At 39.7% G+C, this 12,518-nt stretch overlaps 1 protein-coding gene across 1 annotated transcript in view; it reads left to right on the plus strand.

Annotated features, from left to right (window-relative positions):
* LOC149205329 (zinc finger CCCH domain protein) overlaps positions 1-12,518 on the plus strand; it is a 146,851-nt gene that overhangs the window by 2,218 nt on the left and 132,115 nt on the right. The gene's annotated exons all lie outside the window — the stretch shown is intronic.

A 12,518-nucleotide genomic window follows, 5' to 3' on the forward strand; every position in this document is an offset into this window, starting at 1 on the left:
TATCCATTTTCTTTTAATTCTGTTTTTAATGATTTCCTTATGCTTTACTTTTTACTGGATGTGTCTGTAGGTTTTGAGAGAATGTTGTTTGTACTTAAGAATCTCTTTTTCCTTTATCTCATCCACATTATGCGTATACCATTTATGTTTATGGAAGAACTTGTGGCATCAAATTACAAACTCCTTTTACGGAAGAGGATGGTTCATTACAGATGATAGGGTTAATGAACTCAATAACAATCACCAAAAAGAAGTGCAAAATGGGGGCAAAAGCTGTTTCCTGAGTTTATTTGCAAAGTTTTAGACAACGAACAATTTTTTGGAGAAGATTATTTCTGCAGAACTGCTTGGAGAGAGGAAATTCCTTTACTTTCATAATGTTTATATTTTGAGCATTGTAGCCTAGGTAAGCATGCTATTTCTCCCCCCCATTTGGAGTTACCCATGACATCTGCAATCCTTTTGGTGTTGTGTTGTTTTTTGAACCTGAAATATATACAACACTTATAATTTAAGTATCATGTTCATTTTTCTCTATGGCAATGGGATTGAATCCAAATCTTTCTTTTTTCTTAGAGTTCCCCACGCATGTCTATTTACATTCCACAAAATATCAAAATAAAGCATGTGAGGTGAACAAATTGTATGGAACTGTTAATTACAATCAAAGATAAAGGGACTGCCTTTTTTGTTTCCTTTCTAACATAACTGGATTGTAGCCAGAGTTTGGTCCAGTTTTTGAATGTATGTAGTCAGTTTTCAAAGTTTGCTAATGATACTCCCCAGCGTGAGAATTATAGCAAAGTGGGTTAGTAATTAAATATTTCATCAAGGAGTCCTGAAAAATGTTTTAAACTTCCTCTAATGCAGGTCTCCAACAGATGTTGACTGCAAAAATGGGCCAAATAACATGTATTCATAATTGAAGTAAATGCCATTCCTATTGCATCTAGAGTGATGGAGGCCCGTGAGAAGAATTTTGCTTTACCATGGATTGCATAATGAAATCCCGACTAATAAGCCTACATCAAGAGCTGTCATGTGTGGCAATTCTTTTGCTAAGTACCAAGATGGTCCTTGTTGCCTCAAAATCTAGCTAGAGGCTAGGCCTAGATGAAACAATGAGGTGGACTGCCACTATCACCTCACCAACCCACCACCTCCTGCTCTTTAGTGCGATTTCACCACACGGGATGCTTCCTAGTTTTTGCCTTAAGGATATTCTAAGTCAATTGGATCAAGGTGATATATATTAAAGGCTAAGTTAGGTGATTCTTCAATGGACAAAGGGCACAATCCTCTACGTGTAGGAGTAGTGTACCACATACAAAACCTTAGATAGGCACTTGACGCCTAGAGTTTCAATATATAGTTTAATAAATAAGTATCTAGGCATACAAGTACAAGGAAAAGGTTTGCTAATGATGAAACCAACAACAAGAGATGGAAAACCTTCAATTTAAGCCCAAAGTTGAAGCCTAAACAAAGATTAGGATTTTGTTAGGGCACAAATTACCTAGGGTTGATGACATCAATCCTATTAGGGCTAATTCAACCATGAAAAGAACTAGATTTTGAGTTTTAAGGAACAATCAAGGTGAAAACAAGCTATACAAGCTTCGAAGTCATCCAAATAGATGCCCTAGTTGAATTCGTCCCTATGCTACTAGCCCTAGTGGCTTGCCTTAAAGGGATTAGGAAAATAGATAGGAAGAGAGATACAAATTTTATGAGTTTTGACCACCACAAGGATTCCCAGTGCCTTTCCTTACTTGGGTGATGGAGTCTTTAGGGCTAAATTTAAGAGAACAAATCTATGCTTGGAGTAAGGGGGGAACCCTAGTTTTCACTTGACAAACCCTAACTATCTTTTTATGAGGGGAGAAATTAAGTAGAAGAAAGCTCTCTAGGAGGTCTTCTATGGCATTTGAGGGAAGTATATTAACATGCAGTGATCAAACAAGATTTCCCAATAAAAATATGCATTTAGACACAAAACAATAGAAAAACCATAACATACATTCATCACATGAAAAGGCATTAAAAGTTTGCAATTACACTTACAATTTTTCGATGAAATTGCCTTCTTTCAATCCTAGATAGACTTCTCCAATAAACATATTAGTCTCCAATAGCAATAGCTCCAAAAAAATTACATCTCCACAAGTAGCGAGTTACAACAAGGATAAGCCGAGCTCCCTAAGGAGGCCAAAATCCACAAGTGATGATGAAAAATAAGAATGGAGTGGTTCTCAATTCATATGAGGTCTATCACATCCATTAATCCATCTAAAAGCCCTATAACAAGTTTTATTTTGAGTAGACATGAAGTAAATGGGTTACAAGCCAACCCAATAGCTCAATAAAACAAAATAAGCCACTAATTTCCCACATGTAAGCAAAAAACTATCTCCAAGCATGACATCATGCCCTTTTAAGGCTAATAAGGCTCCAAAAGTGTAATATAAAGGCTAGATACATCTCCAACCATCATGATCAACCATAAATTGAGGAAGAATCCCCAAATCAAGCCTCAAAATATCTCCATGTGTCCAAAAGCTAGCTCTGGGTCCCTTGCGTCATCTCTATGGGTGGCATCATGATAAAGCGGTGCTATCTCTCTCTAGTGGTGGGGCTCCATGTGTTAAATTGGCAACTAGGGCCAAACTCCATGTGGGTCAGCTTATTTATGGCAGGTGATATTTTTATTGGATCCCTCTCGTCGAGAAGTGTAGGATTGATCCAAAGATCATCCAATTCCGATAAGTATTTATGGAGATATGAATTTATTTTGTTTATGTAATTATTATCAAGCCGACCAGCACTTATGTAGGCTCTAGAAGACCAACCGACGTGTCTATTCATCATCCTCATTTTTAGTATAAATAAGATAGGATTTGGAGTCATTAACATAACATATTCTTCAAGTGATCTTCTCCTCTCCACGTCTTGGGTTATTGGTGAAGGAGAGACACTAAGAAGAATACGTTGGCATTGGATGATGCCCTAGCTATTGTACATTGTGGAGTGATGATCTAGCCGCAGTTCAACTGTGCCCTAGCCATAGTTCAGACGTGCCTCAGCCGCAGACAAGGAAAGGCTCCTATCCACTAACTAAAGAAGCTCCATTACACAGTCAAGTGATGCACTAAATACATTGTCCAGAAGTCTAATATGGAGGCATTATTACACTATCCAGAAGCCTTATACGGAGGCCCTCATATGCTGCCTGTAGCAGCCTAAATGCAGTCTACACACAGCGTATATATATACGCACAGCTTGGAGCACTTATACACAGTCCAACATAAATGTAGCCGCTGTAAAATAAAAAGGCCGCAGTCAGAACGCTGATCATGAATGCAATAGCCATATATATGCAGGACAGTCAGATATATACATATACGCAGGACAGTCGGATATACATATACGCAGGATATCTATATATATATATATATATATATATATATACGCAGGCAATAAGCCATCGCTATTATGAATCCACGCAATGGAGATGTATGAAGCCATTGGGATAGAAGAACCGCTATATATGGAAAGGAAACCTATACGCTGTTCATGGTACATTGATACGCTGTAAACCCTATACACTATACGTTGTTCATTGAAGATATTTATACATAGTTCATAAAAGACTCATACGCAAGGTATGGTACAGTCATGGCACACTTGTAAGGATCTCGATTGGAGGAAGAGCTGTCTATATAATTATGGAAGACCATACGCAGTCATGGAGACTTCTCAACGCTGTTCATGGAAACCTTATATGATGTAACACCTTACCATTGATGAAGTAGATCCAGGTGGTATTCCTGTAGCAATCTCAACATAATGGTCAACGATGGTTAGGGGATACGTTCTCTGCAGAACTATTATAGTATAGAAGATCACTATGATTTCATAATATATCTTGGCATTCTCCCAATCAGATCTGTAAGGGTATGACTTATAATTGGTGATCAATAAATATATATGTATATGAGTATGATTAGTAATGGGACTATGAAGATAAACATGATCATGATAATGTAAAGGGGCAACATAATTGGCAATGAGATTGCATGCTAATGTATGAGGCAGCGTGTTGATTTATGAGACAGCATGATGATGGATGAGGTTGCATGATGATGAAAACAGATGAGATGGTGCTCCACGGTAAGATGTAGCAAATGGATGAAATGGATAGGTGAAGCCGTCACCTTAGAGAATCAGTTGAAGCAGAATGTCTTCAACTGATCTCATGCATCATTGTTATAGGAGATGATCTATGCTTTGATCTAGAAGAGTCAAAGGGTTGACTTCTATTGTAAATGTACTCTCTCTCTCTCTCTCTCTCTTTCTCTGCTGAACTTTGAAGAACATAAAAGAAGAATTGATAAAGGTTTTCCCCACACATTGTGGGGTTTGTCCCTAGCTCGCGCCATATCTTGTGTCCTCTTGTCTTGGCTTGTATTCTGCGATTTTATATTTATGTTCTATCTGCAGTTTATTGTAATGTTGATGTGATTGCTAACTATGAAAATTTAAATAAATTGCTCTAGCATAGAACATACCGAAATTAACATGGTATCAGAGCTGAGGTGAAGACAATGCCCAAGCAAGAGTGAAAGAGTAATCACTGAAGACAGTTGGGACAAGACAGAAGGATCAATGGGTTCCTCATAATTCACCTAGGGTGAAGTCAAAGTGGAGAATGTTATCAGAATGGCGCAGCGGAAGATTCTGATGGTCCATCTTAAGATCACTTCATTGGAAAGTTCGGATCTAAGGGTGGAAGGAAAGGCGGATGCCTTGTTGAAATAAGTTCGGCCGTTATGCGAAGGAGTGGCAGAGACACATCTCTTGATGAAGATAACAATCATCCCTGGGACATCCTCAATGATCAAAAGAATGACTGGTAATGCAGGTCATCAAGGAAATGGTTGACTCTTCCACGAAATCAAGGAACCCCAAAATCTCTTTTATATACTTGATCGAACCTGGTTACAGGGTGGCACTTATCGATGGAAAGGTACGTGTTTGAAAATAGATCTTTTAAAGATGTTTTTGAGTTCAGGGTTGTATCAAGTTACAGGAAGTCCATTGGGGACCATGTCCTTTGACTCAACTCCGGAGGTCTGTGAGTCAGATGGTCACTAGGATGCCTGAATTCAAAAAGAAGCATGAAGGTACATGTTTGAAATGTACCGAAGGAAAATATTATAAGGGGACCATTCCCCTCTTACAGCAGGTCCATAGGCTTGGAACAACCCAAGGAGTTTGAGACTCATGATCAGGAATCTCATGTATACAGGTGGAAGAAAGCCCTTTATGGCTTGAAGCAAATCACCTCAGGCGTAGTATGAGAGGATTGATATCTGTCTAATGTAGCTGAGATTCACTAGGAGTGAAACCGATCCAAAACCATTACTCGAAGGTTGTGGATGCTAAACCTCTCGTACCGGCACCTATGTCTGACAGGTGCAGACCCTCTCATTTATAGGAGACAGAGGGAGTTGGATTCTGAATGTGGGAAGATAAGGTGCAAGCCTGTGACTACCTCGAGGATCTTAACTTTCAAGAAGTTATATGGTAGTGATGTCGGACCTGATTTGGGAATGCCTTTGAAATTCATAAACTCATTCGCATTGATGTTCTTGAAGTACCTCCGTTCGGACATGTGTTGCAGTTAGCATGGTGAGCTCATATTTGGTTGAGCCTCACTGCATTGGTGCCAAGAATCTTCTGAATTGAGATACACTGCCGAAAATATGAAACCACATGATTATTCGAATGATGAGTGGGCAGGCAGTGTGGAGGATCACTAGAGCACTTTTCAGTGTTGGTTCTCTTTGGATTCTGCTTCGATGCAGGAAGCAGAAGTCGGTCACTATAAGCACCGCCTAGACCGAATACATGGCTACGAGTATGATCTCGTATGAAGCTGCATGGTTGCGGAATTTCTTATGTTAGTTGTTTTTCTCTGTGACAACCAGAGGTGTGATTCGATTATTGAGGAATCCTGTATTCGACAATTGCTCCAGCAAACAGACATCAGATACTGCCTTATCTGGGATATGGAAAGTCGATGAGCAAGGAGGCTCCATCGCACTGAGATGATATACAGGTCGCTAAAGCCCCGGGGGAAAGATCATTTGTGATTTTCCCGAATGACTTGGAGTCATCAAGAGACCTTTGTAAAAGGGTTCTGCATGTTGCATACATTGAGCTCTGGGAGCTCTGGGGGGCTTGCAGTTCTACTGGAGCAACATACGACCACAAGGTGACTCACCCTCCCCTGGTGGTGCGCACTGCTCTCTTGTGGGACAAGATGATCCGCTCTCTTGTGGAACAGGATGATTTGCTCTCCTGTGTAGCAGGATTGATGTGTTCTCCATGGCGGCCTGGATTGATGTGTTCTCCATGGCGGCCTGGATTGATGTGTTCTCCATGGCGATTGTAGCAGGATTGATGTGTTCTCCTGTGAGGACAGGATTGATTAAGTTCTCCTGTCGAGGCATCCTACCCATGCAGTCTGGGACTCATGGGAAGTACCTCTCATTTGATCAATGAGCAGGGAAATGAAGTTAGGGATCATAGTAGTACCGATGGACGCATCGTTGTATCTACCGTACTCCCTACGCTAGGATGTACTCCATTGATCTGGGATCAATGATACTGGTCTGGGACCAGTGGTAGGAGTTGTACATACTATGACGCTGACTTCGGGTCGGCTGAGACTGGTCTGGGACCAGTGGTACATACTCTGAGACTGACTTCGTGTCAGTGCAGGACTGGTCTGGGACCAGTGAGAGTCGTACATACTATGACGCTGACTTCGGGTGGGTTGAGACTGGTCTAGGACCAGTAGTACACTCTCTGAGCCTGCGATACTGGTCTGGGACCAGTAGTAGGAGTGGTACCTACTATGATGCTGACTTTGGGTCGGTTGAGACTGGTCTGGGACCAGTGTTACGCACTCTGAGTCTGACTTTGGGTTAGTGGAGAATGGTATGAGACATTCTCGATCAATTCTTCTTCTTCATAGTTCAGCAGAGCTGAGCAGAGTAGAGCTAGCAGAACCAGCAGAGCTGAGCAGAGCAGAGCTAGCAGAGCCAACAGAGCTAAGCAAAGCAGAGCAGAGCTAGCAGAGCCAACAGAGCTGAGCAGAGCAGAGCTAGCAGAGCCAGCAGAGTTGAGTAGAGCAAAGCAAAGCCAGCAGAGCTGAGCAGAGTAGAGCAGAGCCAGCAGAGCTGAGCAAAGATGGGCAGAGCAGTGCAGGGCACTGATGGCAGAGATAGTACAGTCGGACATATGGATCAACAGATGGAGTTCCCCCTAGTTGAGAGGGAGTGTTAAATTGGCAACTAGGGCCAAACTCCATGTGGGTCAGCTTATTTATGGCAGGTGATATTTTTATTGGATCCCTCTCGTCGAGAGGTGTAGGATTGATCCAAAGATCATCCGATTCCGATAAGTATTTATGGAGATATGAATTTATTTTGTTTATGTAATTATTATCAAGCCGACCAGCACTTATGTAGGCTCTAGAAGCCCAACCGACGTGTCTATTCATCATCCTCATTTTTAGTATAAATAAGATAGGATTTGGAGTCATTAACATAACATATTCTTCAAGTGATCTTCTCCTCTCCACGTCTTGGGTTATTGGTGAAGGAGAGACACTAAGAAGAATACGTTGGCATTGGATGATGCCCTAGCTATTGTACATTGTGGAGTGATGATCTAGCCGCAGTTCAACTGTGCCCTAGCCATAGTTCAGACGTGCCTCAGCTGCAGACAAGGAAAGGCTCCTATCCACTAACTAAAGAAGCTCCATTACACAGTCAAGTGATGCACTAAATACATTGTCCAGAAGTCTAATATGGAGGCATTATTACACTATCTAGAAGCCTTATACGGAGGCCCTCATATGCTGCCTGTAGCAGCCTAAATGCAGTTTACACACAGCGTATATATATACGCACAGCTTGGAGCACTTATACACAGTCCAACATAAATGTAGCCGCTGTAAAATAAAAAGGCCGCAGTCAGAACGCTGATCATGAATGCAATAGCCATATATATGCAGGACAGTCAGATATATACATATACGCAGGACAGTCGGATATACATATACGCAGGATATATATATATATATATATATATATATATATATATATATATATATATATATATATATACACAGGCAATAAGCCATCGCTATTATGAATCCACGCAATGGAGATGTATGAAGCCATTGGGATAGAAGAACCGCTATATATGGAAAGGAAACCTATACGCTGTTCATGGTACATTGATACGCTGTAAACCCTATACACTATACATTGTTCATTGAAGATATTTATACATAGTTCATAAAAGACTCATACGCAAGGTATGGTACAGTCATGGCACACTTGTAAGGATCTCGATTGGAGGAAGAGCTGTCTATATAATTATGGAAGACCATACGCAGTCATGGAGACTTCTCAAGGCTGTTCATGGAAACCTTGTATGATGTAACACCTTACCATTGATGAAGTAGATCCAAGTGGTATTCCTGTAGCAATCTCAGCATAATGGTCAGCGATGGTTAGGGGATACGTTCTCTGCAGAACTTTTATAGTATAGAAGATCACTATGATTTCATAATATATCTTGGCATTCTCCCAATCAGATCTGTAAGGGTATGACTTATAATTGGTGATCAATAAATATATATGTATATGAGTATGATTAGTAATGGGACTATGAAGATAAACATGATCATGATAATGTAAAGGGGCAACATAATTGGCAATGAGATTGCATGCTAATGTATGAGGCAGCGTGTTGATTTATGAGACAACATGATGATGGATGAGGTTGCATGATGATGAAAACAGATGAGATGGTGCTCCACGGTAAGATGTAGCAAATGGACGAAATGGATAGGTGAAGCCGTCACCTTGGAGAATCAGTTGAAGCAGAATGTCTTCAACTGATCTCATGCATCATCGTTATAGGAGATGATCTATGCTTTGATCTAGAAGAGTCAAAGGGTTGACTTCTATTGTAAATGTACTCTCTCTCTCTCTCTCTCTCTTTCTCTGCTGAACTTTGAAGAACATAAAAGAAGAATTGATAAAGGGTTTCCCCACACATTGTGGGGTTTGTCCCTGGCTCGCGCCATATCTTGTGTCCTCTTGTCTTGGCTTGTCTTCTGTGATTTTATATTTATGTTCTATCTGCAGTTTATTGTAATGTTGATGTGATTGCTAACTATGAAAATTTAAATAAATTGCTCTAGCATAGAACATACCTAAACTTAACACCATGAGGTAGTACAAGCCCTCCGTAATCATCATTGGCATGATCATCATCATTTGGACTCTAGATCAAGGCATGTCCATTAAATAGTGTCAAGGCCAACTTGGGGGCATGCTGCTTCTGCTGGGTACATCATCAAGAATCACCAATGCTAAGCAAAGTGAGCTCAATGTTTTAACATCTGAGGGTGCTTTGGGGTGTCAATCAACTGTTAGGGTTATCAAAGTGCCCAATGCTTCACTATGGAAGGGCAGTGTTGCACTTGCAAGGTCATCATCGCTCTCCAGAGGTGTAGTATGGCCTGGGCATCATGTGTAGGCATGGAATGAGTGTGCCTTCTAGGTCTTTGTTGCTTTGTGAAGAACCACTTCGAAAAACCATCTCAAACTCGAGCGAAAGCAACCACTCATTAGCGACAGTGACCATAGATGCATCATAGTGAACCATACTTAACTATTAAGGGCATAGTTATACTTTAAATTGGGATCACCTTCATCACAATTGACCATACTTAACTATTGAGGGCATAGTTAGACTTTAAACCAGGATCACCTTCAAATACCTAACTAGACCAAGTCTCGTAAAAACGTTTCCTACCTTGTTAGAGGTGGCTAGATAATCAACACTATTAGGTGCTTCTAGCCCCTAAGGGGAGATAACATTTTTGAGGTCAACCCTTCAACCCATACATGTTAGTGACAATAAATGGCAACAAAGGGGAAAGACTTCATGGTCAAGTGCCCTGGTTATGGGACCAGCTGGCGGAGGTCCACATCCTAAGTGTATAGATGTAATGGAGGGAGCAATCGTGGAGGCATGGGCCCAATTTTTGCACCCCTCTAGTGTGCCTTTTACTTCTTTTGATAATGCTTTTATATGGAGTGTAGCTTAGGTGTCCAAGCTTTTTTATATATGATATAACATTTTATTTACCCCTTAAGGATGAGTTGGTTTCTCGCTCATTAGGGTTGGGACATGCAAGGGTTCCTTATGATGAGATGGAGCATCTAGTGCTCATGAACTGGGTGATGGCTAATGAGGGGGGTAGAGCTCATGTGAGGCTTTTGCCCACACACTAATTATGCCCTTACCATCTTTTGCATTAACTTTTTTGTTGTTGTTTTTGTGGCCATTTTAAGTTTTTATCTTTATTGTAGCTGCATCAACCTTGTTAAATTATTCTAAAACCAACTATTAGATCAGATCTATTTACTTGTTGGAATTATTAACTCTTGCATGCAGTGAAAAACGAGATAAGTAATCACATAATGCACAATTTATTTATGCTTTTCTATATCAATTCATTAATTAAAATTTATCTTGAAGACTTACAAGAGCTCCGTTATAGGAAAAATGGCTTTGAGAAATTAATCAAACAAACAACAAACCTAAAATTTTTAGCTTGCATGCAAATTGAGGTAGCCTTCCCTCCAATTCATATGATTATATGAAATTTGTACAAATGATCGTACAACTTGCTTCGCTAGGTTTTATGGTTGCTCTTTTCCTTGCTGCTCTCTGGTTGCTTGTCCTTGGTGAAGCTTGGTTGCCTTCTCCTTGTTGAACTATTGCTGAAATCTTCACCAGTGGCTAAAACTCAAATCTATGATTTTCTTCTTCACTCATGTGACATGTGAAATAAATGCTCTTTGTTTGTCTTTGTCCTTTGCCCTCTCTTTCTTTTATAATTTTGACATGGGCCAAAAACCTAATTATCAATGGTTAAGATCTAATTGTGAGATCATTGGCTCTCTTTTAAGTAAATCATTAAGTGACCCACTTTAGGCACTTTATTAATTAATAATAACTTCAATAAAAAAACGTTCATTTTATTGGTTAATTAGCAAAGTGAACTTCTAGAAAAAGCATAGGATACATTTAATGATGATTTCCATAAGTAGACACCCTCATGAAAATAACCGTCTAAGCTACAAACACTAACAAACCTCTAGGGCAATGTTTTTCTGACCTAGCTCAAGGATGTGGATGTATGAGTGCCAAATCCCAATGAACTAATGACAGTTAACCCAAATGATAGATGTGGTATCAAGGGAATGATGAAAGGTATTAAGTATGGAATGGCTATGGACACACTACTTCAATCGAAGTTTCCCAAGTAGTGCCCCTCTTACAACCCTAAGGCCTTAGAGAAGGTCCCTCTAGAGTCTGGACTAGGGTTAAAGACTAACCCTCCCGCTAAGGTGAGAGAACAAGCTTACAGTCAAGATTGGTCAGTTATCCAGATCACCCTTTTATCCATGTTAGAATGTCCAAAACATTAGGTAAAGTCCACTTGATTGTAAGATGGTTAAAGTACATGTCCTTTCCATGCCCCTAGTTCTAGAAAAGGGACAAATTGTGTTTGTATCATTGTTGCAAATATCTTTGATTTCTCTTGACATTTCTCATTTTTTTAGTTTTTTTGGTTGTGTCGTTGTTTATGATATTTTTGGAGTCTTCCAGGTTATATTTTTGATAATTTCCCCAAATTTTTGATAAGTTTATTTCCCAACCCTCATTGGTATATTCTCTGAAGTGATGTGTATAATCTTCTTTGTCATGACATTCAATAGATTTCTTTCCTATATTTTAAAAGGGTGTTATTTTTTAACTGGCTTCTAATTAGTGCAATGTGGCAAGTTTAACCTTCCACAATTTGGGAGGATTTACGAGTAGTGTAGCTAGCTTACAACATTCCAATCAGAGTCCTTTGGTTGAGTCGCAAGTTGTTGGTATTTATTTTGCCAAAGTTACCCAAGACTTGCAGCTGGCGTTAATAGCGATTGTAAGCACATGACAAGGATAAATCTCATTGCAGAGACTTGAACTGTGGTGGGGGTGATCACAACCTTCCTTTTTTTATTTGACCAACAAGCCATTGTTGACATTTTATTTATTATCTATTTTTAAAATCTTATTTATATATAAAAATCTTTGTATGTAGAGAGCACCATATATATTCAATGTCAAAATCATGTCTAATCTAGTCCACCCTAATATATAAAAATTAATTTTATTATTTTCCAACAAATGATCACAAAAGTAGTTCAATGGGATTGCTGAGTACATTAGTGCTGATCCATAGTCGAATTAGGATAGGGAAGAACTCAAAAATGTTTAGAGAGAGGGTAAAATCTACATCGATGTTGCCCAGGGTGGCATATGCCCTTTGCCACCTTCATTATTGATTGCAGGATAATCAATTTTATTT

This window comes from Pinus tabuliformis, chromosome 1_2 (assembly GCF_031772625.1).
Source record: "Pinus tabuliformis cultivar Carrire ecotype Pingquan chromosome 1_2, CPIR1, whole genome shotgun sequence".
Classification (NCBI taxonomy): Eukaryota; Viridiplantae; Streptophyta; class Pinopsida; order Pinales; family Pinaceae; genus Pinus; species Pinus tabuliformis.